This window comes from Pan troglodytes, chromosome 5 (assembly GCF_028858775.2).
Source record: "Pan troglodytes isolate AG18354 chromosome 5, NHGRI_mPanTro3-v2.0_pri, whole genome shotgun sequence".
Classification (NCBI taxonomy): domain Eukaryota; kingdom Metazoa; phylum Chordata; class Mammalia; order Primates; family Hominidae; genus Pan; species Pan troglodytes.
The window spans coordinates 112,089,424-112,116,951 of NC_072403.2; the positions used below are offsets into that span (position 1 = coordinate 112,089,424).

At 37.9% G+C, this 27,528-nt stretch overlaps 1 pseudogene; it reads left to right on the forward strand.

Moving 5' to 3' along the window:
• Window positions 1-11,934: 11,934 nt before the first annotated feature.
• Window positions 11,935-27,252, forward strand: LOC100613172 (arginase-2, mitochondrial-like; annotated as a pseudogene).
• Window positions 27,253-27,528: the final 276 nt, after the last annotated feature.

The window sequence follows — 27,528 nt, forward strand, 5'->3', positions numbered from 1 at the left end:
AAGAAACTCAACAATTAACAGCCCTTTGGAAGAGGACACAAAGAAAGGCAGAGAAAGGAGCAGCTAGCAGGATAGGAGGAAAACCTGGAGGATGCTGGGCCACAGAAGCAACAGGAATTGAATGTTTCTATTAGGAAAGGGGGCTTGTAGTTAAATATTGCTGAGATGTCAAGGATAGAAAGCATCTTTCTAGTTGATCCATGTAAATTTACTGCCAACTAAAATCCTTAAACATATTTCAGAAGTAAACAAACAACTTCAAGATCCTAATGGCTTGATAGAATCAAGACTTACTCTTGCTCATATCCCAGTCTGATGAGATTTAAGTTGCTCACTTCAAAGAGGTGACTGAGGAATCACACTGCTTTAAACTTGTGGCTTCACCATCTCACCACTTCACAGTCTCCTGGTATCATCCTGCTGGCAGAAAGGAGGAAGAGAACATGGAGAAAGGCACACCTGATCTTTAACCACCTCATCTCAGAAGTGACACATGTCACTTCCACTCACATTCCACTGTCAGAACCAGTGAATGGCAAACTTAACTGCAAGAGAGCCTGGAAAATATAAAAGAGCAAAGACATACCAGCCAGCATTTATAATCTCCATATATCCCTGCTCTGCCTTTGTGTAGTTGAAGTCTGGAGCCCAGGTAAATGATCTGGAATATACAACCAATAGGTCTCTCAGTGTTAGATTCAGCTGATCCATTTCAGCCTACAAGACCTTTGCTCTGCTTGCTAGCTGAAGTGACAAGCAGATTAAGTGAAAATAGGCTTGGCTGAGTTAGAGATGTCATTCTCACCAGTGCTTACACATGGACCTACCTTTGTAGTCTGGCATAGTGAAGGGTTCTCCTACCTTCAAGCCAATTATAATTCAAATAATCTAGCTCACTCTTTTTGCTTTTGTCATATATTTTTTGACTTCCTATAAATTTATTCCACACATACAGAATTTATGTCAGTCGAAAGAAGAAGACTGCTCCACCTTTATCATTCTCATTATAAATTAATAATATTGGTAATCTGATCTAAACATTACACTTATCAGTAGGATTATACTTAGTCTGTCTTTGGGAGACCTATACTTTCAGACGTGCCAGCCATCCGGTGTTTCTGGACATAAGAGCTGACGATCAGGCCAAGGCCCCTGTAAGGGGCTGTTAAGTGTCCAGCTGACCTCCCCAAAGGCTATCCTTGTTCTTTAACTACAATGCTTTCCAATCATTGTCTCTCTATCAGTCTACTTGACACTGTTGGCAAATGTTTTCTTGAAGTTTGGACATACCATGTCTACTAAATTCCTGTAATCTAAGAGTTTGTGACATATACATTTAGAGCAGCTAAATGCTTCCTTACAACCTTTTTATTCTTCTTTGGCCTCAACTGCCTTTTTCTAATCTGTCTACTCTTTGCTCACATTTCCCAAGAGCCTTGTGGTTAGGCGAGGCCAATTGACTATTTTCATCCAATGAAACATGAGTGGAAGTGAAATGTGAGACTTCTGTGCTAAGGCATTTTTTAAGAATTGATGTGCCACTTTCATGTCCTCTCTTCTGCCAAAAAAAAAAAAAAAAAATCTGAGGTACAGACCCACCTTGGACATGTAATGTTATTGTGTCATTTTATTGCCATAGTTTAGCCAAGCCTATCCTGACTGGTAATACTGTTGCTTGGAAAGTTTCTCTTCCAAGGTAACAGTTTTCTCACACTACATAACATAAAAACTTGAAATAGTCTACATTTGTTTTATGAACAATAGTATACAATGTGACAGTTTAGCCAAATGCAGATTCTGGAGTCAGAATGCTGGTATTTGAATCCTGGCAACACCATTTATTAGCTATGTGATGTTGGGCAAGTTAATGATGTTCCTAAAATTTGTAAAACAAGAATGAGAATAGCACCTTTCTCTTAAAGTAGTTGTGAGGATCAAATGAGTTTAAAATGTTTAGAGTGAAGCCTGATACGTATGGTAAGCATTAGGTAAGTGTTTGCTATCATTACTGTGTGTAATAGGACCTTCATGAATATGGCTATGATTAAAGTGTGAAGCATTTTGATAATCTGATATAAGTGAGTGTTTTTGTTGCAAATAACATATATTTTAAAATTATGTTCATGAATGCTTAATTTTATTTACCCCAAAGAAAAATAGTAGACCTAATCATGAAGCAGGTTATAAATAATTTCAAAGATAGATTCCCTCTTCCAATATGGATAATGAGCAGCTGTTCCACATCTGCCATCCTGTTTGGAGGTATATATGTGTTCAGCAACTGCACACAATAAACAGTTTTCAGTTTTTTCTCTGATTCTTATCTTTGCTAGACAATATTATGGGCAGAGTCTATTGAGCTTGTGCATACATTTCAAACATGTATGATTCCATTGTGACTTTAAAAGTTGACTTGATTTATAATTTAATTTCTATTTTTTTTCAAGGGATGCACAGCTAGTAACCAGCATCTTGTCAGTAAGATTTTAATGTTCAATTTTATATTTCCTTTATGAAATGATTAATGAGAAAATGTATAAAAGTTGGGATTTAATCATCATGAATATGAATATGTGAATGCCTTTACCTCTAGGGGTGGAGTAGGGTGGCCATGACTTCTGTGAAGGCTTCCATTCTAAGAATGGAGAAGCGTTATTAAAAAATATAAATGTGCAGTTTTTTTTTCCCATGGAAAAGGGCTAAGACTTCATGTAATTTAGTTCTCTGAATAGCCAAAAATGGTCTCTGCCAGTTTTTACCATCCAACACTACAAGGCTATTTTTCATAAAGTAAACATTCAGCAACAGTTTTCCCAGATGGGATCACACAGCTATCACTCTGTCCTCTCCACACGTGGCAAAGAGCTCCACGAGGAATCGACCTTCACATCCAGTGTGGAAAGCAGGTGGGGCATGAATGTGCAAAACCTCTCCCATAGGCCTAGTGACCAGGATAGTATGTCCTGCAAATGGAAAGCAGTGGCAGGAAAGGGAAAAAGACAATTCAGATAACAATGATGAGCAGCAGAATTTTTGGTTGGTTTTCTCCCAAGATTAGTATTCAGAAACTACCTCATTTCTACATGTCTATCGTGCTTGGAAATGTGAGGATAATACTAGCCAGCTGCTGTCTACAAATCTTGGCTCTTGGATGTCAAAAACCTCTCCAACTTCACTTTTGCAAACTCACCAACTTACCATAAAAATAACTTTTGCCCTCACTGTGTTTTTCATGTTCAAAAGATTCCCAAAAGTGGATCTACAAAATTATATGCATTTAAAAAATTCATCCTTTTTGCTTTTGCTTTCCTTTTTGTAAAGTGTTGAGCTCATTTTAACAAGTATTTTGTGATATGTATTTTTGGCTCGTTCCAAGCCCTGAAAACTAAAAAATAGTTACTGAAGCCTAGGTTATACTAAACAAATTTTTCTATAAAATTGTCTATCATGAGATTAAACTATTTTGCAAAATTAAGTAATCAAAGATAAGAATCTACAACATACATTTATTTATGTGCCTGATTCTTTCTTTTGTATCTCTGATAGGACTCAAGGATATATGTTGACAGAGTTTGTTCTCCCTAGAGAGAGCTGTACACCAGAATTATCCATACGCTGAAATGTGTGTGTTGGGACCTGGGGAAAAACAAGATACGTTCATTTAGTACCTTCTATGTATAGTCACTGTGGTTTATCTATGTAATCTTATTTAATACCCTCAACTAATTACCAAAATAGCTATAAGTATTCTCCTCTTACAGATGAGGAAATCAACACTTAGAAAGCTGAAGTAACTTCCTGAAGTTTGTGTTCAGTTTGGTGTGAATAAAAGCCTAAAAACTTTTTTATTGCTCCAGACTCTAAGCCTTTTACCATTTCATTTTATTCTCTCTTTTAGACACTGCAGCTACATGAAGTTACCAGAATATTTATAATACAAGTATAGTACAATAATCTAACTACTTTAATTAGGGTAGAGAGTACTAAAAAGTGCAATGGGTTCTTGGGGCATAGGGAGGAATGCCTAAACTCTGCATGAGAGTTTTCCAATCTGAGATGCGATAGTCTGGGAAACAAATTCTAGAATGAGATAGCCTTTGGACAACACCCCTGCTCTGCCATTTACTTCTCAGCTTGCAAATTTAGGCAAAGGACTTTATCAATTTAACTTTCAGTTATATCAGTGCAATAAGCACAATAAAACAAAGTTAAATGAAGTAACAAGGGTTGATATTCAAAATATATGAAGACTGGGGCAGAACAAGGCACCCAATGATCAGAACCAACTAAAATCACCAGCATAGCCCTACATATGTGTATAGGAACCACTTTACTCACTGCCCACAGGCGCCCTCCTACTGCTGACAGCAGTGTGTAAAGTCAGAGGTGCAGCTGATACTGCGATAGATTACTTTCTAGGAATGCAGTGATTGCATCCTAAAGCATTTGAGAGGAGACATAGGTGAAAGATACGTTAATCTACTTTGACACTATCAATTTCCAAATGGTAAGTTTAACATAGTCATAAAGTGAATGTCTTCACATTTTCTGGTATAACTTAGGTAAGACTTGCATTTGGGGTGACTCTTGTTCAATTAGACACAGGATGAAGAATCTTCACAGGGCCAAATGAGATCCAGTGATTTGTCGATGAAGATTTAATTATGGTAGAGAAAAGGAACTTACGTATTTGTGCATTCCCCAAGCAGTATAAAAGACTTCATCCTTATTCTGACTGAGTGAGAGTCACCCAAAATAAGCATGTGAGCCTCATTCTTATAACCCAGTCTCACATGCTTTTGTGAAAGAATTCTGTGTCAGACAGTGGGAGGGCTCAGTTTATCAGGGTGGACCACTGGAACCAGGCTGGCTACCAGGCTTTGGGATGACTGATATGAGTTTTAGAGCTTCCCAAGGCATCTGGTCAATACCACACAAGGAGTAGAGGTCAGAGAGTACCCTAAAGAAAAGAAACAAGAACCAGGGCCTATATGGTTCTAATTAGGGCTTGGAGTACTCTGTCTGGGTGGCATTGCCAGCCCTGGTTAATCCCAAGCCCCACAGAAGGCCTTATAACTATATTAGCCTTAGCCAGGTATGGTGGCACTTGCCTGTGGTCCCAGATACTCAGGAGGCTGAGGCAGGAGAATTGCTTGAACCTGGGAGGCAGAGGTTGCAGTGAGCCAAGATCACGCCACTGCACTCCAGCCTGGGAGACAGAGCAAGACTCCATCTCAAGAAAAGAAAAAAAGAAAAGAAAAGAAATTATGTTAGCCAGGGTTTTCTAGAGAAACAGAACCAATAGGATAGATAGGTAGGTAGGTAGATAGATAGATAGATAGATAGATAGATAGATAGATAGAAAGACAGACAGACAGACAGATAGATGATAGATAGATTAGATAGAATAAGATAATATAATATGGCAATTGGCTCACCTGATTATTGAGGCCAAGAAGTTCCATGATGTGCCATCTGCAAGCCAAAGAACCAGGAAAGCATGATTTTGCCTTTGTTCAAGGGCCTGATAACCAGAGGAACCAATGGTATAACTCTCAGTTTGAAGTTAAAGGCCTGAGAACTGGGGGAGTGCTGATGTCCAAAAGCAGAAGAAGATGGATATCTCAGCTCCAGAAGAGAGAATTAATTTGCTATTCCTCAACCATTTTGTTCTACCTGGGCCCTTAATGGATTGGATGATGCCTGCCCACATTGGTGAGGGTGGATTTTCTTTACTCAGTCTGCTGATTCAAATGCTAATGTCTTCCAGAAACACCCTCATAGACATACCCAGAAATTATGTTTTATTGGGCATCCCCTAACCCAGTCAAGTTGACACATAAAAAGTAACCACCACAGAAATGGTTAAAGTAGGCATTCCCAAAGTACAAGACCCCTTGAGTTTGGGGCTTTGTGTGAGAGCCTCATGTGCCTGGATCTAAGAGCACATATAAATGGTGTGCCCTAAAAATTAACAAAAAAAACCCCCAGTATACTTATTGCAGCACTATCATAATAACAAAGATATGGAATCAGCCTAAGTGTCAATCACTAAATGATTGGATAAAGAAAATGTAGTATATATACACAATGGAATACTATTTAGCCATAAAAAAGAATTATGTCTTTTGCAGCAATGTGGCTGAAACTGGAGGCCATTATCTTAAGTGAAACAATTCAGAAACAGAAAGCCAAATGCTACATATTCTCACTTATAAGTGGGAGCGAAATAAGGTGTACACGTAAACATAGAGTGTGGAATATTAGACATTGGAGAACTAGAAGGGTAGAAGAGAGGATAGTGATGAGTCATTACTTAATGGATACACTGTATGTTATTTGGGTGATGGATACACTAAAAGCCAAGACTTCACCAATATATGCGTGTAACAATTGCATTCATATCCCTTAAATTTATACAAAACAACAAAAAAGTAAGAACTAAGTGCATTTGGCTATTATTATCATCACCATCATGATCCTATCAATATTGTATTTTCCATTGGAAATGTGTTTCAACAATAAAAGAAGTGAGGTGCTAAAGCAAAAGGTATTAAAAAACAGTTCAGAGTTTGAATTAAAGATGATGGGTTGAACCTATTCATTTGTCTCCATTCCTTCTCACTAAAACAAATGCAAGAGGATTTTTTAAAAATCATAACTCAACAGGACTAATAGAACTGGTGAGGAGCCAACAAAAACAAAATACTGGAAGCTATAACGCAGATGGATGAATGTTTAATCACTTAGGAGACTTAAAAAAAAATGGAATTCCACCTCAAGGAGTGGGAAACTCTGAGAAGCAATCCAATTTCTACTGTCCTTAGGAATTAGAGGCAACTACTTCTGGAACTAGGATGGACTGAAAACACAAGGACTGGTTGGATATTAGACTCTCAGACCTCCTCCCGACTCCAGAAACATCACTGTTCAACATTTCAATCAACTTGCTCTCCACTCCCAACAGAAAACTGAGTTATTTCTGGAGAGCTGGTCTTTGGACTAGAGAACACGTGGCATCATGAAGTAAAAGTATACAACTAAACAATGAAACACAGTCCCCACTACTAGCACTACCACTAACTCAGCTTTTGTGTCCCATTTAATTCTCAGAATTCTGGCATCCAGACTTGTAGCTTTCCAGGCAGGGTTTTGGAAGAATATTTTCTGGGGGATGTAACCAGACTGAGAGAAATCCCCTAAAGGCATGACTGGCAGAGTTTTCTAGGTGTCTCCCAATATCTAATTTTCCCTTCTTCCATAATAATATAATTTTTATTAAGCATATGGCTATATGCATATTGTAAAAAAAAAATGGACACATTTCCCAACCTCCCTTGCCATGAGATGTGGCCAATATTTCTAGCCAATGGGATGTAAGCAAATGCTGTATGTATAACTTCAAAAGGTGGGATATATATCCTTCCTTCCTTCTTCTTATTAGCTAGAATGTAGACATGATGCCAAGGCTTCTTGGAACACAGAATGCACAGAAACATCCTAGAGACTGTGGAGCAGCAAGACAGAAGATGTCTGAATCCTGGACACTCTATAGCACTCTACTAACCCAGATTTACATTGAATGGAAATAAGTGTCTTTCTTGTTTAAGCTTCTCTTCTTTCAATTCTCTGTTACCCAAAACTGAACACACATTTTAACCAGTACAATAATGTAAGATGTTTCCCACATGAAACAGCATAGCCTAATAACCATACAACGAGGCATATAGTTGAAGAACTCTGGCCAAGCACATGGAATTAACAAACAGCTTTTCAGCACCTCACTCTTAAAGTTAAGAAGTCAACCAAGAGTTATCAAAAATCTGAGGGATTCTTGAACTATCATAAGGACAGAGACCACACCAGCTATAATGATAACAACAGAAAAGAGTATCTTTTATAAAAGAGATAACAGCAAGAAAGCAACTTGGAGAAAATAGAAACTATGCAAGAAAAAAAAATCCAAGAATTATTAAATCTTTAAATAAATAAGATAAAATATTGGGTCTGTGAAACAAGATAAAGACACCATAAAAATAGAACTGAGAAAATTATTGGTTTTAAAAAGCTATATAAATTTTTGTGGAGGAGGGTTGTTCATTTTTTTCCTTTTTTAAAAAACAAAAACAAACAAACAAACAAACAAAAACGATTTTAGTCCGGGCATGGTGGATCACGCCTGTAATCCCAGCACTTTGGGAGGCCGAGGCAGGTGGACCACGAGGTCAGAAGTTCGAGACCAGCCTGGCCAACATGGTGAAACCCTGTCTATACTAAAAATACAAAAATTAGCTGGGCATGGTGGCGGGTACGTGTAATCCCAGCTACTCAGGAGGTTGAGGTAGGAGAATTGCTTGAACATGGCAGGCGGAGATTGCAGTGAGCTGACATCGCACCATTGCACTCCAGCCTGAACAACAAGAGCAAAACTCCATCTCAAAATATATATATATATATATCTATAAATTTTGTGAGTTGTTAAAGGTTAAAAATATGCTTACAGAAATGAAAAATTCAGTGAGGATTAGAGAATAAAATTGAAAAATATCTTCCATAAAGTAGAGAAAAACACAAATAAATGATAAATAAGAGAAAAATATTTTTAAAAATAATTAATTCAAGAATTCCAACATCCAAATAATAGGGATTATAAAAAGAACAGACAAAACTAAGGGTGGAAAGTCTTCAAATAAATAATTTCTTAAAATTTCCCAGAATTGAAGTACGTAAGTTGCCGATTCAAGCCCATTTTGTACTCAATGCAATAAATCAAAATAGACTCATATCAATCCATATCACTGAGAAATTTCAGAACACTAGAGAAGAAAACAGACCCTAAGAATGTACAGTGAGGGGAAAAAAAAGATAACACAAAGTTCAGGAGTCAGAAATTCACCAGACTTCTCAACAATAGCAATGAACACTTGAAGTAATGAAGTCCTATCTCCAAAATTCTGATGCAAAATTATTTCCAATATAAAATTCTACACAAAGTAAAATGATTTATCCCGTGTGAGAGTAGAATGAGAGTGTTTTATGTCATTTACTAAATAAAAACTTAATTTCCCACGTGCTCAGGAAGTTAACAAAAAGTGTCTTTTACCCAGGAAAATACACCAAGAAAGAGAAAGACCTAGATCCAGAAAAAGAGAGTCAACTCAAAAGTTGTGAAAATAAACCTTAGGGTCGTGGTTGTCTTAGGTCAAGTATCCTAGAAGCAGAGACTGAATTAGGAATTCATGTGCTTGTTATTTACAGAGGGATCACTTTCAGCAGAGAAAGAGAGAGAGACAGTGGGGAGCAGAATAGGAAAGGGGAAGGAAGCAAGCAAAGATGTCAACTCAGCTGGAGGATATCTCAGCCTGGTCCCACAGGGAGCTTTGGGGCATAAATTGCACCACAGAGATGGTACCACCTAGAGGCAAGGAGACCCAACTTTTGTATTTTTGTGTCAATCCACCATTGACTGTGGAGAGGTCCCAGTGGGAAAGGTGTAACCTTCTGGTTGAGGTTACTCTCATTGGGCTGAAAGTCATTCCTGAAGAAGAGGGCATCTTTGAGGCATTAGCGTTCACATCAGTGGGAGGGCATGTGCCCCAACCCTATAAGGGGATCTGGGCAGGGTGCCGAGAGAGGCCACTTCAACAGTGAGAAACCAGAGTACAAGTGTGCAACAGGCATTGAGGGCAAGATATTCAGACAGAGCAGGTCTGAAGACTCTGGAAAAGGTATTTCAGGAAAATAAAACTGCAGGAATGCTTAATGTGTTTGAACATATTAAGAAGAGATCCATATGACTGAGAGAGAGTTTGTGTATAAATTAGTGACAGGTACATAGAGAACTTTGCAAACATAAAACAATAAAATAATTCCAGGGAAAATAAAAAGTTGTACTGAAAGAGAAATTAATCAAAGGATACTATATGGTTCAACCATGAATAGCATTTCAAGTGGTCATGATATTGAGCAACTGAATACTAATCTAATCAAACGTATTAAAAAAAAAAACTCTACTAGGAGGATAGGGCATTGGAAGTGGGGGCAGTAGAGTGAAACAGTCCTATAGGATTGCCCACTAGTGAGCCAGCACTTCTCTTCTCTGGTTGCCTGGCAACAAGTCAATGGGACCAGTGCTCCTCTCCCTACAGGGTCTATCAGAACTGGTTTGCCACTCCCCTAAGGCAGTTGGTATCAAGCTGCAAGGTGTTGGTCTCCACTGGCAACACCACTTTTATGTACGTAAAAGCCCTATTGTCACATTGCCTGCCTTCCCCAACCCCATATGCAAAGAAAGCAACAGAGGCTACAGAGGCATTCCTCTCCTAGAGTACAAACCTGGCCCAAGTACACCTCTGTATGTGATGCCAAGGGTCTGCAGGCTGGGGTCTCCATGGATTCTGCCCGTTCTTTTGCCTGTGAGTTCTAGCCTGCACTGCTTGATGCTTGTGACACTGTCTGAGCCCTTCTCCAAATACTTTCATTGTCCGAAGTCAATATATAGTGCCTAAAACAAAAAAAATGGGAGTGTAAGCAATTGTTTAAGGCTACTTAGAGGCATTGAAATAAATGACAACAGAATCAATCAGTGCCTTGGGGAAGAAGGAAATGAGAAACTGGGGTGAAGGATTGCTATTTTTCATAACACATATTGTAGAACTATTGTGTATACAAAACCTTCATAAAGATAAAAACATATTTTCAAAGAGGTTAAGCAAGTTGCTTTACTGTCGTACTTCTCAAATATTTAGTTAAATAGAAAAATTCTAATGGTGGAATAGTGTAATCAGCATTCCCCAATCTTATTTGATTCTAGAATCTTTAAAAAATTTATTTCTTAAAACAATTACTTATTAATATCCACAAAGGCAGAAATGTTACCATTTGGTAAATCATCCCTGTATACTAAAGTACACAACTTTATAGAAAGCAGAAAATACCAAGGTCTATAGGAAAGACATCATCTAGCACTTGCTGTGTGCCCACCTGCTCTTGTCCTGGGCATTGTGCTAGAGGTCATAGTGTGTGCTTGCTCATTTAATCAGCTTCTGATCATATCTGATGCTTTAATTTTGAGTCAGCCTCACAGCTCATTCATTCAAGAGAAATTCAGTGAGTGCCTACTATGTGTCAGGCACTTCTAGGGGAAATTACACAAAATGCATGTGGTCCCTGACCTCACCAGAGAGATTCCACAGTACTGAAGAAGAAAAGGAGAATGGATATATACATATTCAGACAATCCATCACCGTGGATCATTTTGCATTTCATTTACGCAATCCGTTTTTGTAGGCTCTAAAGTAACTTTTACATTGCTTTCAGCTGCTGCATGATTTGCTATATGCCAGCTCAGCCCAGGTAGGTTAGAGCCAAACACTATTCCCTTGATTCAAGATGCATGTCCATTTGCATCCTACATTCAGGGCTTCAAGGGTAGAGGGCTTCTACAACTTAAGCTGTAGTCTCCTTCTTTAGTTCTCTGAAGTATAGAAACCACTGCTATACAGTAACGTGACTGAGTTGATTTTACCATGAAAGCTCACAAAAGTAACAATGAGATATCTTCAGGACATTTCAGCTTTAGCTTTTCCCAGTGATGGCCCTGAGTCCTGTTTTCCTTAGACTTCGGTAATAGCTTAAGACATAAACTCAGATTTTACTGAACTCCTGAAATGTACTGAAAGGCAAGGACTCAAATTATGAAAACATTAAAATTCCTTTTTCTTTGTTAGATAAAGTTTACTCAATTATTTTACCTAGAAAAGTTATATTTGTTTATTTAAGCACATTTTTAAAAATTTTGGAAATACAATTAAAATAATCAGCTATAGTCCCTCACCTAAAAATAGCCATTTTTATGCATTTTCTTGCAAGATTTAAAAAAAAGCCATTTCCATATAGATACTTGTCTTAATTTCTAACAAATTAAGAGAACAATGGCCATGTGGGAAGCAACTGGTGGAAAAGCTGCAGGTACACACTGGGTCAGTTTTCCAGGCCGTGACTTACAGTGCACTTGATTTCCAGGGAGCAATGCACGCCTCACCACTGTGTTGTTAGAGGCTATGGACCACTTTATGACTGTGAGCATCTTCCTTTTGGATATAAGTACTAGAGAGAAACAAATCATTAGAGAGAGAGAGAAGTGAGTTTTGATTGTTAAAACACACGAAAGACATAGACTGCTGGAACTGTGCTTTGCTGCATAAAGAGCTGCTCTATCCCAAGAATTAATAGAGTGCAGGGGCAGAGGCACGCCTAGGACATCAGCTGTCTGTCAGGTGGGGGAAGGGTGCAGAGCTATATGGATTCCTCAGCTAGAGGTCACTAGGCGCCCTTCATATGCTACAGGAGAAGAACGTTTAGCAATTGAAAACAGCTATGCTGGAAAACATGCCTTTCAATATAGTTCTTTGGCTTTTCTCCTTTGTTTAATGCTTCTAACATGTCATTTAATGTATTGATTTTCTTATTCAAAGTACATGTTAAGCATGTTCATCACAATCTGTGTTCATTTCTTCTTGGCTAAAATAACTCACCATATTTTTAAAATAATAAATGAAGGTGATGTTTTGGGTTTTTTTTTCCACTTTTCACATTTGAAATATTATAAATGGCTTGTGCCTTTTTCTAGGTTACATTTTAAAATAATCACAGATAGCCAGGGTTGGGAATAAAATTATTATTCTCGGAACTGCTTTACCATTTCTAAAATATCAGCACCAATTTTAATTTGACTACTTGCTAAACAATTATAGTTTATACTATCATTATAGCTCTAGTTATAATATCATTCAGTTAAGTCTTAGTCCTCCAACAGGCATCACTATACCTATACTTCATATAAAGGTGGTAAGAAAGCCAAGACTGAGAAAGGACAAATAATTTTACCTTGATTGCCATAGAAGTATACTTAGGAAAGTCCCTTTTGGGATACTATGCAGGGGGCCCTAAAACAAATGTCTCTTTGTTATAAAACTTATTTATTTGGTCATTGAACTCCGCCTTAAATTAGATGAAGCCAGCAGGCCTTAAATATAATCCAGCTAATGTAACTGGATTACAATGCAGCAATTTGAAATAGTCATTAATGCCATGCTTAAAATATGAGTGGCTTCCATCAACATAATACAAAAGGATTACCTCTTCCTCAGTGGTCCAGTTCCAGAACACATGGCCGCATTTCCTACACCAATTTGACACCATAAACAAAAAAGACCCAAAGGCCATGTCTCCAGTGAAGCTCAAGACAACAGGACAAACACTGGGACAGTGCTGCTATTACCACATATACCAAGAGCTGCTGGCAAAAGTGATGTTCTTCTACTATCCTGATGAGGCAACAGTTTCCACAGGGACCCACAGGTTGCTGGAACAATGCTGACACCTCTTTTCTAAGGGAAGTGGATTGAGTCCTTCTTAGGTAGAATTGCCAGTTAAAATACAGGACACCCAAATATTTCATAGGACATTCTTATACTAAAAAATTATTCATTCTTTATCTAAAATTCAAATGTAAATGGGTGGCCTATATTTTTCTTTGCTAAATCTGGCAATCTTATTCCTGTGGTAGGGATAAATTACTTCCCTTTTGGGGTAGAAATCCTCCATTTTTCTCTTTGCTTAATTTTAGGGAAAATAGGAAGGGATATAAAAATTTTGCTTACAAGTCTGTGTTCTCCACGTGAAAACCCACTTATTTAGAGGAAAAATACCTTAGAAAAATAGAGTTTAGTCAAACTGGTCCAGAAGTCTAAGAACTCAAAGTGATTGCATAGTCTGAAGTCTGAGAGTTACATATTCCCAGCATCTACTCTTATCCATAAAATCTAATAATAAATAAATCAGCATAATGGGTCATGCAAATGGGAATTAGAAAGGTTCCATGTTTGCCTTGATTTTACTATTGGAAAATAACTTCTCCATGCTTCCATTTTATCTTCAGGGATTTGAATAAGGGAAGATGGATAACAGTCTAAGATGGAGTTGGGTTTTTAAAAAATCAGACCATTGTGGTGCACCTCAAAAGTGGGTAGTCTTTAACTAAATATGTAATATTATTCATATTGTAAATGTTCTTTAAAAAAAGTATTACCTTTTTAGGGTCAGGCATATTTATAAATAGGTATAAATGTTAGTTTTTACATAATCTGAATTGAAGAATGCTGGGAAACTCCTCTTGTGTCAAATTATTTCCTCTCCCTAAATGCTACAGTGCTTAAAAGATCAGCATCCAATATTCATTTTATCAGTTTCTTTAAATCTCCAGGAAGGTATTATTACATCACTAATACTTTTAAGTAAATGATTTTATAGGGATACTGGAGTTCAGACAGCATAAACGTAATTAATCTTAATTCAGGTCACCAGATAGTGCAAAAAAGGACAAGAAGGTAGTGGTAGGAGGTGAGGATCATACCCAAGAGAAACATCAGTTGCCCCATAAATGTGCCTGCAGTGGTCCTTACTCATGCTCTTTATTCCACTCCCAAATGTGTCACACTTTTAGTTGAAGAGACAGTCATTTTTGTTTAACCATTCCCCTTTTCTCCTGCTCTCTGAGTACGATCCATTCACTCTTGGCCCTACTCTTGTCCAGTGTAGGCTGCCAAACTGGCTCAATTCAGATAACATAGGAGGGTTCAGAAGAGCTTTCCCTATTCACCACTAACTTGCTGTGTGACTCCAGGCAAATTGCTTAACATCTCTGGACCTTGGTTTCAGCATCGTACAATGTTGAAGTGTCATTAGATGGTCTGTCAGTCTTACCAAGAAAGGAAAGAGAAAAACTTACATCATTGAAATCTTGTAATTGGTTCAGCAGGGGAAATATATTATCCCACCCACCATTGCTTGACCCCTTACTAGCCATATGTTCTGGGGAAATTTACTTCATCTCTCTTTGCCTCTGTTTTTGTTTTATCTGCAAACAGGGAAAAATAAAGCCTACTAGACTATGATGTCATGATAATAAAAGGAGTTAAATCAGTTGACATGTAAAAGATGCTTAATACATTTTATCTATTATCATAACTAATAATAGCTATTACTTTCTCCAAGAATTATTTTTCTTTCAAAGAAAAAAAATTAGTTATGTCAACAACCCTGAGATATTGTTGGCTCTAGAGTGAGTTAGTTATAACTGGCATTTCAAGAAGATGTAGTTATCTTTGTTTCCAATTAATACTTTTCTTTTTTTTTTTTTTTTTTTTTTTGAGACAGAGTCTCGATCAGTCGCCCAGGCTGGAGTGCAGTGGCGCGATCTCTGCTCACTGCAAGCTCCGCCTCCCGGGTTCACACCATTCTCCTGCCTCAGCCTCCCGAGTAGCTGGGACTACAGGCGCCAGCCACCACGCCCGGCTAATTTTTTGTATTTTTAGTAGAGACGGGGTTTCACCGTGTTAGCCAGGATGGTCTCGATCGCCTGACCTCGTGATCCACCTGCCTCGGCCTCCCAAAGTGCTGGGATTACAGGCATGAGCCACTGCACCCGGCCCCAATTAATACTTTTCAATAAGAACTTTGTTTTTAGGAAGAATTTTTAAAAAGTAAAAATTCATATTATCATCACCAACTGCTCAGAACAAAGACTTTTTTTACATATAAGGAATTCAACAAACCAGAAAAAATAATCTTGATTTCTGCTCCCAAGTAATCCCCATATTTTAATACCTAGCCATAACACAGTCCTTATACTATTGAGCAAAATACAAAGGAAAATCACACATTTAATTTTGAAATGACAAATTAAAGTTGTTACCTTCCTAGACTGACATAATAAAAACACATCATTACTTAATGGAGTAGACTGTAGATAGATTGTAAATATCTGCGACATAAACAAAGATTTCAACCATATTTCATTCTTTTCTTCTTTCAATTTAAGAAGTCTACTGTCTGCTGAGGAGTACTTTTCTCTCTCTGGTTGCATTTATTTCCACCACCACATTCCTGGTGCTGCTCCTGAATTTATCACTTACCCAAACAATTTTTGTTAACCTAAGTTTCACCAGTAGTATATTAAAACATTAAACATTTTTCTTAACAGAGAATGAAGAAATCATTTATGGTACAAAATGCTTTGTGTTGTCATGAATTTTCATTTGTCTGGCATATATCTGATTGTTGCAACTGCATTATTTCATGTTATCATCTTTTTTATTTTCTTTTTGGAATGTAGAAAATGTTAGCCCTGGAAGTGGTTAATGTGACGAAAAGCACATTAGAATAAAAAAAAAAATCCACCTCAATCCAAAGTGATGGCATTAAGTGGAATCCAGTGTATCATGGAGCACCTAATGCACACAAGATGTGGAGCGTGTCCCCTGGTCAGAACTTTTAAATACTAAGTAGCAGTGAATGGGAGAAATAAATCAAATGGGAGGATAGCTGGAATAATAAACAGTGAAGATGCTTCATACTCACACTCCAGCAAAGCAAGATGAAAAAGTGATCATGGCTGTCATGAGCTATTACTGAATGAAGAACTTCGTTTTAGCTCTTCTAACTTGAAAAATGGAAAAAAAGAAAGAAAGAAATGAAAAGAAAAAGAAAGAATGCTGGAGGAAAATAGCTTTTTTTTCTTTGAGTCTCTCAAACTCATTGTCAGTAAAACAAACTGCTATGTATCATCTGTTTAGTGACAGAAAATATATATATTGAGATCAAAGATAATCAAGGTACACCTGGTTATTATTTGTAAAGACTTAACTGTAAGTTTTTAATGATTAATTTATCTGCCACATAACGCTTTAATAGATCATGTGAAACATCAAGGGAGGAATGTGGTACTGCATTTCTAAAGCCTCCTTCTCTGTCTCTGAATGATAATAGGCATGGGAGTCGTCATTAGTCTTGTTAGACGATGGTTCCTTTAGGAATCTCTACGTGTTACCTTTTAGAGGGAAGGTCAAAGAAGCCACCCCTGGGGACTCCCCTGCAGGATACAACTAACACAAGCATAAACTGTATGGAAATGGCTAAATTGTCTTTACTGAGACCTTAGTCTTTCGCATCAATCAAGTCCTTCTGAACTAGTAAAACAGATAAGCACCCTGCTGGCAAAAGTGTTACTATCCTTATGATTGTCATGACTGGCACTACAAATTTAACAATAAACAGGCAGTTATTTGTCTTACTTCTTTAAAAAAAACAAAATAAGTGTGCCGAAAGACATACAGTTGCAAGGAAAACTCATTTTAATGGCGAACAGAAAGACGAAAAAATTGCTAAGTGGATTCAGTGTCACTCTCTTTCAGTCCTTCCTCAAAAGACCCTGTATCCAGGAGTCCAGTTGTAACTGCTATCGTGCACATGGAGAAGGTAATATGAATCCGACAAGCCAAAACAAAGCAAACCGGGACCCCATGGCTGCCATGTGGGAGGGGGCAGATTTATCCACCCTCACGTCTCAGCTTCCTGAGTGTGGAGCCTGTGTCAATGCCTCATCCTGACACCTAACTCATGGGGGAATTATAAGTCATCAATACCAATGACTGTAAAACACTTGGTAAATAAAAATGGCTTAGAAGTTCCAATTAACAACAGAAAGTAACCCTCTGGGATGTACTAGAGAGAAATAACTACAGCCATAAATAAGCAATGGTGAATTTAGGATCACTTCTTATTTCAATGCCATTAAAAATGGATCTCCTTCCAATCTCCAATCTGAAGACTCAGCTATGATTTTTTTTCTCATTTACACTACACAAAGTCATGCGCATAAGTGGAAGCGTTGAGGAAATACAGGATTGGGCATTCCCTACTATTTTAATATGAGTATTACAAGCACATATACTCTTATCTACCTTCATGTCAAACAGAAACAAAAACAACAACAAAACAACCAGAAGTAGTATAACTTAACTTAGCTAACTGTATGGCCACCACAGATGTGCGGTAAACAGGGAGCATAGCAGGCCCAAGAAGTGGCTATAGTGCACACCCTTAGTGTACTTCATGCTTGCCCCATTTAGAACCTTCACAGGCTCACACGATGGATTATCAATCTGACTCAGGAAGTATCCACTGAGCCTGTAGCACAATGTCCCAGGCACTGTGCTAATCACTGCCAATATATCTCACTTATACCTGTGAGGAAAAGAGGCTTGGGAAGCAATTTGATATGACCAAATTATAATTAAATTAATAGCCATATAATACTTACTAAATGTCATGAATTATTCTAAATGCATTATAGAAAAATCAACCCTTATTACTCAGAATAGCCCTATGAAGCAAGTACTACTGTTATCCACATTTTAAGATAAAGAAACCCAGAGAGATTGAACAACTTGCCCAAGGTCACAGAGAACTGAGACTTGAACCTGGGCAGTTGGACTCCAGAGTCCATGCTTTTAACCACTTCTCAACCTGGAAAAAGAGCCCAAGTTTTTGGTTCCACACTTAGTGTCTAGGGTCTCTGCTTGATTTTAAAAATTAAAAAATAAATAAATCTGGTAAGACACAGCAGCTTATCCTTCAGGTCCTCACGTGCCTGTGCAATGACAGACAGGCAAACAACTATAGGGTGATAGAAGTCACAGGAATGTGCAGAATAGTCAGGAAATGTAAATAAGGGAGCATTTAGCTCAGACTGGGGCCTTCAAAGAAATCTTAGAAGAAGATAATGAATTGTGGTTTCCATTTCCTTAGAAAATCTAGTTATATGTGCCTCTATTTTTTGGCAGGCATTCTTGCAACCTTTGGCCTAAGTATGCACAGCATGTCCACAGGAATAATTTCAAATATAATATGAAAAAAAAATTAGCACCACCCTTAGCTTCAATTAAGTCTATTGTAAGATCAGGGTCCATAGTAGCAAAACTCAGGCTGCCATAGCTTGACCAGAAACCAGGGGACAATTCAGGGTACTCAGCTGCCCCTCTGAAAAGATGTTAGCCATGAGGCATCTCTAGAGCATCTTTAGCTGCCTAGTGAGTTTGGCTGACTCTCCAATCACCACAGAGGTCCCGATGGGCAGAGGTTCTGACTATCCTGCCCAGAAGAAGCATGAGGGGAGAGCAGCAGTTGTTCTGCCCAGCAGGGACTATCTCTACAGCAAACATCACCTCCAAATCAGAGCTCCCAACCTTGCAGAAAGACCCCACTTACAGAAGACAACTCAGTGGGGAGAAGGTGTTTGGGGAAGATGAATTGTGGGAGGAGGAAGGGAGAAGGGATTGGCCGACGCAGGCAGCATCCTCAGCTTCTGTTTGGCCCTTGATTTCTCTCTGTAGAGGAGATTGACCTCCAGGAAAAACAGACCTCCCTTCCCCCTCCACCCCTTCAGCACAGCAGTGATGCCTGCACAGGGCCTGTCCCGGCCATACACCTACCAAGAATACACCAAAGCCATTAAACATACCGATCTTTAGTGACTAAAAGGCTGCCATCCTTTTAGCCTTTTAAAATATATGGCACATGTATACAATGAAAAGCAATGATGTTATAGATTTATTGACATGGAAATATGTTCACTATGTATCGAGTGAAAATAAATAGGTTATGAGAAATAAATAACAAATCCAATTTTTTAAATGGTTATATACATATAAAAAGGCTAGAAAAATATGCATCAGGATATTTACAATGAAGGGATTATTACAAGTATTTTTTCTTCCTTGTGCTATCTGTCTTCTTTATGAAGACTATGTGTTATTTATTTGTTTATTTACTTTTTTGAAAGAGCTATTTTAGTTTTTCCTCGGGAAGAGGGAGATTTTTATTTCTTATTTTTTATTTTTTGGAGATGTAGTCTCACTCTGCCTCCCAGGATGAAGTGCAGTTTCTGAACACAGCTCACTATAACCCTGACCTCCTGGGCTCAAGCAACGCTCCCACCTCTGCTTCCCAAGTAAAAGGGACCATAGGTGCACACTGGGCCCATAGGTGTGTGCCACCATGCCTGGCTGATTTTCTTTCTTTTTTTTTTTTTGTAGGGACAGGGTCTCATGTTGACTAGGCTGGTCTCAAACTCCTGGCCTCAAGCAATCCTCCCACCTTGGCCTCTGAAAGTGATGGGATTTCAGGTGTGAGCCACTGTGCCCAGCCAGGAAGTAGGAGATTCTTAAATAGGTGATAATAGTATCAGTTATTATCAGTCTTAGTGGTTTGATTTGATTGAAATAGCTCAGGCTAAGGAACAATAATTTAATGGCAGGGAGAGAAGTATGTTGATGAACTGGATTTGTCAGCTCTTTCCTGATGACTAAAATCAAATGTGAAGTGGTTATTGCCATTTAGCATATCCCCAGAATTCAGACTTTATGATTTCCCTGTCACTCACCAAATCAAAATCAGAGTATCCCAAAGTAGATATGTTAGAAGAAGAAAACCAAAAGATTGAATAACTCAATCAATTTGGGAAATGTTGAGCTAACTAGTGTTAAATAGTCATCTTTCTTGCAGGATTTCTGAGAGCCTCATTATGCTAATGTACATTGTATATTTCCCACAAAATAACAGTCTTCCCAGCTTTATATTTATCCATGGAATTCATTTTTGCCAAAGCATCACATGTGACCAGTGACAAGTGAATGCTGCATTGCTTGGCAACACCATTCTAAGTAGTAATCTAGAAACACCTGTAAACACATATACTAACTCCCTCAGGAGAATTTTTAAATGGTTTCACAAATATAAATCTATTATTTTCATCAATGATGCGCCAATTTCAAAAACTATGAGATTAGTCATGATATTAAGTCAGTTCCACCAGATTGCTTCACCAGAAGCACCGAAGAGTTTCATATCAGTGAATAAATGTCTGAATTCAAAATCCATGACATCACTTTCAAGTAAAGGGGACCAGTCTGTAGACAAAATAGAATGTACACCTGTCACTGCCATTCTTTTGAGTCATTACAGTTTATAAATTTATACACCATGAAAAGTTTTATTTATGTTCATATGGTGTGAAAATTGCAAGAAAAACTTTAAATTAATTACCTTTTTTTAAAGAAAGCAATTGAAATTTATCACAGACAGTAAGGGAATTTATTTACATGCCATAAAGCTTCTTAAAATACAGTCATGAAATATGAGTTAGGAAAAGTAGCTCATGCCCTCACATGTCCTCAAGACGGAAAAGCAAATTAGCTGGCCATAACTGCAAACCACAGTCTTGTGGCTTTGGTCTCTCTCCTCAGCTTAGCTTTTGCAGGATCTCAAAGGCAGACTTGACTCAACAATATGATCTTTTCTTTTGGGTTTACTCAACATTTTCCCCCAGAATCTACATGATCTGCTCTTAAGAAGCTGAGCAGTTAAGACAGTTTATCATGGTTTCCCCTCACACCTCAGGAATAGACACCAGTTGAACCACATCTCAGAATCCATTTAGCTGGGGGTGAGGAGGGGTGCTTCTAGGACTGGATCTTTTTTTCTCTCTCTCTTAGAAGTATCTTTTTATTTCACTGTGAAATAAGCTGATTAGTATGTAGAAAAGCAACAGTCCGTTGATTTCCACAAATGCGTTTTGATTTTTTATTCTGGGCTTCAAGTCTTTCCTGCATACATTTAACCGCAGCCCACTCCATCAAAGGTACATTTACTGGGCTGAGGGTTTAGGGGGTGGGCTCCTCCCTGGAATCTTGCTTACATTTGCATGTGAAAAGAAAGAAATGCTTTTGAGTAATTAGTCATCTGAAATTCTGCACCATGAGGAAAAAAAATTGCTTTTGGATATTTATGGAGAGAAAAATCCATATGGACAATGAATACCCTATTAATGCATTGGGGGGAAGGGACAGGGATGTAGCATATTATGTTGAATTTCATCCAAACAATGATAAAAATAATATTGCCAGTTTCTTATAAATAGTAGCTACAATAGAAAGTAGCACAAAGCTGTCTTACTCACAACTTAAATTTCTTATATTTATTCTATGATCTTAAAAAGCCCTTTCTTTTTGACCTAATATGTTCATGCCATATTGAAGAAACTCATGATCAATATGTATTGATTTGATCACTAATTGCATTAATTTTGCTTTAGAAATTAGAAAGGCTCTAATGAAAATGTGAAGTCACTTCAAGATAGTACATTATGGGCAGGCTAATTTAGCTGGGCTCTGTGCATCAGATTATTTCATTATGAACCTTCAATTACCATACAAACGAATGAGATAAATAGCCTTTTCTGAGCAGATTTACATTTTTGAATTCGTCTATAAATTTCAAGAGCTTAAGTTAATTTATAACCTAACATCATATTTAATATACAAATAGTTCAATCATGAATGCATTATCTGCATAAACCCTTACTCTGGCCCTTCACATTATGCTTTGAACAACATTTGAAACAATCACTGTTTTTTAAATACTTGCTTGTACTACATTTAATCTCTTAAAGAAAAATGTGAAATAAATATTTTTGTTAAAATCTTGCATATTATTGCTTAGCAATTGGCGCAATGAAACCAAGTGATGAAGAGGTATGCTGTTCAAGATTTATAAAACCCTAGAAATGTGAAATAGTCAAGCTGATTGTGAAATTGAGTGCAGATGCTAAAATAACATCTCAAGAAACAAGAGAACATAGAGCCTTTTAAATTCTTAATGTATTTCTGCTGTTTGAAAAAACCTACCTGTACAATTGAATTAAATAAAAAAGACACCAGAAGTAGATATCTTTACCATAAGATTCTACTTAATTTGGTCTTGGGGTGGAGTGGTATTGTGGTAGATGGGAGAAATGTGGCCAGAAGGCAAAAGTAAAGATAATTTTAAGGAGGTGCCCAGAATTCTGAGATATCTTGAAGAAAAACAATGCATCAAAATAAAATCTAGGTAATATTTTGCAAATAAGTATTTGAAAGTTCATTCTGTTCTCAGGCTGTGTATTTATATACACTGAAGAAAATGAAATAGCTAGCACTAACGGATATTTCATGTGGTCCTATAAAGTTTTGAAGTGGTGCTGATAATAATAATGGACAGAACATGCCATCTACTTTTGCTGTTTAGTATTTCATGATAAAATCATGAACACACAGTCTTGGCATCTAATTCCTACAGTTATTATTATTGTACACTTAGGAATTTTAAAACCTCTAAAATAGTCCAATGGTTCAATTTATACCTTCATTCATTATTCTTATTCACTGACATTATAAGACCCTCATGGCATGATAATCAAAAATCAATGAATTATCACATAATTTAGGATAAAGTATATTTCACAAGCAAAGGCTTTATGAGAGAATATCAGGGCTGAGGGCTCAATAGAGATCAACTAGCCCCTTAGCACTCAACGTGCAGTCTTAGATGAGCACCTGGGAACAAATGTGGACTCTCTTTGCAGACCTTTGAATCCAAATCTAAATTTAGTATGATGCCCAGGAAATTCGTGTGCATGTTAGTTTGAGAAGTACTTGCTTAGTCTTTCATTATCTTTTTATAAACATGGCAACTAAGGCAAAGAAAGCTTGAGAATGCTGTTCAAGGTGGCAAAAATTAACTCTTATCTATGGCTGAAAGCTATGGTGGTTCAAGCATGGTGCTTTGTAGATCCCAGTCATGGGTCAGGTCTACAAAGGTTAACTTTGCTGAACTCCCAGCCAGCTTTGCGAATTGCTTGTAATGGTTATAAAGAGCATGTTTGAGAGTATGTTGATGGATGGATACTAGTGTAGTACCATTCCAAGAACAATCATTCTGAATTTCTATTTTTCAGAATCATTTAATCAGTCCAGTTCACGAGCAAGTGCCAACATCCATCTACCCTGCACTACCTTCTAGACAGAAAATTCAGAATAAGAGATAATAGTTGTATCCTTAATTTACCCATTCATAGAAAAAGTGTGAGAGTCAAGCATGACATGTTTGTCAATATTTCACCATGTAAAAATTAAAACAGCAAGGGGCGATAACAAGTGGAGGAATTTTTAGTGTGGCTACCTGCAGCTGAGTATGTACAAAGCAAGTAAACAGTGGCCCAGTATAGACACAGCTGAGGGCACTTAATTAGTGACAATTACTACATTTTTCTAAGCTGCCTGCAACCTTGCTTTCTCCCTTTAGATAAACTCATTTAAGTAAATACAATGTCAAGAAAATGGACAAGCCCTTTGACTTGCTAGAGAACCATGAAAGTGCTGTATTCTATCAATTAAACACGATTCTTTCTTTTAAGAGGAATTAGATCTAACATTTGCTTCAAAATTTCATACAGCTCTCCACACATTGTGTATATTAGTTCTTTAGTGTTAAATGTGTAGCAAATCGATTTTTCTTTTCAAAAATTTATACTAATAATGATCACACACTAAATCTTTTTTTAAAAAATTATACTTTAAGTTTTAGGGTACATGTGCACAACGTGCAGGTTTGTTACATAGGTATACATGTGCCATGTTGGTGTGCTGCACCCAGTAACTCGTGATTTAGCATTAGGTATATCTCCTAATGCTATCCCTCCTCCCTCATACTAAATCTTAATGGTTGGAGCCTTTCAGAAATTACTTACCTAGAAATACGTTTTAAGAAACAGTTTTGCAACTCACTGATAAAAAATATTTTTAAAGGGATAAAAAATTTGGATGCTTTTCTAATTCATCACGTTAAGTGAGAATGGTGTCCAGGCAGTAGTTTGGAAATGCTTTGAAAAAGTCACAAATGAATTACCTTTTAAAAGTTTTTCACTTAACAAACATTTATTCAGAAGCTAGTATATAAATCTTTATTTAACAAACCTCTTTTTAGCAACTAGTACATGCTAGATGCTATAAGCAATAAGACATTGTATCAGCCTTTAATGAACTTATAATCAAAAAAGGCAAAAAGAATAGTGCATAAATAACTGTCATACAAAGAGGAAGGCCAAACTACAAGTCCAACTTCTTCAGTCCTATAGCCACGGCATTCTCAAGAGACAAGGTCCAGGCATTTTGTTCTCCTCTAACATCTGCACCAAACAACTCCTATGTCATCTGAGAGTCATAGGATGGTGACAGCAGCTCCTCCAGCTCCCTGCCTCCTGCAAAAATGAGCAGAACCTTGTGCATTCACCCTGACAGATAAATGTCTTGCATTTGCTGCTTTTTTCTGGGAAATGTGGTGCATGTAAAATGAATATACTTTTATTTGGGACATTAGTCATGGAATGTGGGGGAGAAGGAGATGTTTGACCTACTTAAATATACTTAAGTATACAAGTTAATTTCTTCACAAACTATTTCCAAACTTCTTTTGTTTGACTTGGCATAGACCCCAGGTGACACCAGGCACGCACAGGAACATGGGAAAAAATGCTTTGTTGGTGGTGGATTCCCTCATGGTTTCACAAAGAAAGGCATTAAAACTCAAGGAAGGTTTTAAGACTCAGTGTTTAATTTATGAAACCACATTTTAAAAATCCAAGCAGAGTAGTCATTTAATGAGGTCAGAGAGTAAGCTGTAACAACTTTAAGCTGGAATTTTACTGTTGTTCTATCACATGAAGAAATGAACATTTCTGTCTGTTAAGGATTTGAGATAAGTGCCTCCCACCAGTTGATACCTGACACTTGGAATCAGCTCACAAGAAAGGGGTGCTGCATCTAAAGCTACATTAACTCTTCAGTAACAGCTCAGTCTCACTTATCCATGAAGTTTTGTCCGTGAAGTTTACAAGCACTAGGAACATGTCTCCAAGTTACACACAAGAGTCCTGGCTCTGGGCCCTAAATTTCACATGGATCTGGAGCTGAGGAAAGCCTCGAATCTCTGGAATTCACCCTCCTCATCTGCACAATAGGGGCTGCAGTGCATGATCCCTCACAGCTCCATCATGGCCAGGGCAGAGAGTGAGATGTCCCTGTGTCAGCGGTACAGCTAGTGCTCACTGCTTGCTTGGCTTCATTCCTTCTCTAGATTAACCATTCAAGGCTACACGATGTCAGGTTGCTCTCTAAGTCTACTGGCAGGGCAATGTATTGTGGTTTTCCACAGTCTTCACAACCAGCAGAGGGAGCGAAAGTGCACAGTAAATCAACTTTAATGAAGTATAAAATCTCTTTAAAAATTCTGTTTCATTAAAATAAAATCTGCTAAATGTGTCTGGGTTGAGAAATTTGACTTGCCTGGTATATTTGCCTGCTGTCTGTTAGTGTTTGTGTGTGGGAAGTCAGAATTTAAAAATTATGGCCACTATAGTTAATAACAATATATTGTATTCTTGAAAATTGCTGAGACTGGAAGCTTCCAGCTGCACTGAGCTCTGCCTCTGTCCCAGTGATTCCCCACACTGCCAGTCAAGTCCCTAAGGAACTTGTCTCCTCCAGACGCAAGTGCATTCTGTCCTGAAGAAGTCTGGTTGTGATAGGAGCCCCGTTCTTGTAGGGACAGAAAAGAAAAGGAGTGGAACACGGTCCAGCTGCCAGAAGAAAAATTGGATTGATGAAAAGAGTCTCCAATTTGGGCTGCTGCCTGAAAGACTTTGAAAAGTTTAGTTTTACTCCAGTCCCCACAGATGAGCTCTTCAACAACCCTACAGTGAATCTGCGCTCAGTGGCCCAGCCAACCAGCAACTGGCTGAGTTGGTTAGCAGAGCAGTGTTGTCTGGCTACAGCTGCGTCACGGTGAGAGAAGACCCCAGCCTGGCAATTAGTACCATTAGTGGTCATGCCTGGAACTGCCCAGACCTTTGTGTCACTTGGGTTGATGCCCAGCAGACATCAGTACACTCCTTACCACTTCATCAGGAAATCTCCATGGACTATCTGTTTCATTTCTCCTCAGAGAACTACAGGGAAAGGTACCAGAACTTCCAGGATTTCCCTGGACAAACCTTATATCTCTTCCCCAAGTATAGCATATTCTGATCTAGGAGACATGGACCCTCTGGAATATTTTTTTAAAAGAACAATGATATCTAGTATTTTTCCATGAGAGACATTGATCCATTTGGCACCCAGGAGGTCATGCAACAGAAATTTGATCTGCTGATTGGCAAAAGACAAAGGTCTGTCCATCTGAGTTTTGATATTGATGTATTTGACTGTACACTGGCTCCAGCCGCAGGAATCCCTATTGTAGGGGGACTGACCTTTCAAGAAGGCATCTATATTACTGAGGAAATACATAGTACAGGGTTGCTGTCAGCACTGGATCTTGTTGAAGTCAATCCTCAACTGGGCACTTTAGAGGAAAGGGCAAAGGCCACAGCTAGCCTGCCAGTAGATGTAACTGCTTTATGTTTGGGTCAGACAAGGGAAGGAGGGCACATTGCCCATGGCCAGATTTTCTCGTTTCCCAGCCAAGTCAGAAAATGAAGTGTGTGTTAGAATTTAGGAAATACTGTGCACTGTTTTGTTTCACAATGGGCATTCCAGAGCTGTTAGGCATTTGAGAGGACAGGTATTAAGTGCTTATCTGGGTTAATATTGCCTTAATGAGAACACTTGCACATTCTCACAACTGTAGTTTCCCCTCTCCATTTTGGTGACTAATAATACCACTGTAAGTGTGTGTGTGTGTATATATATATATATATTTTTTTTTTGCAGTTCACTGGGTATTAATGCATTGTAGTGTTATGTAAATTTAAA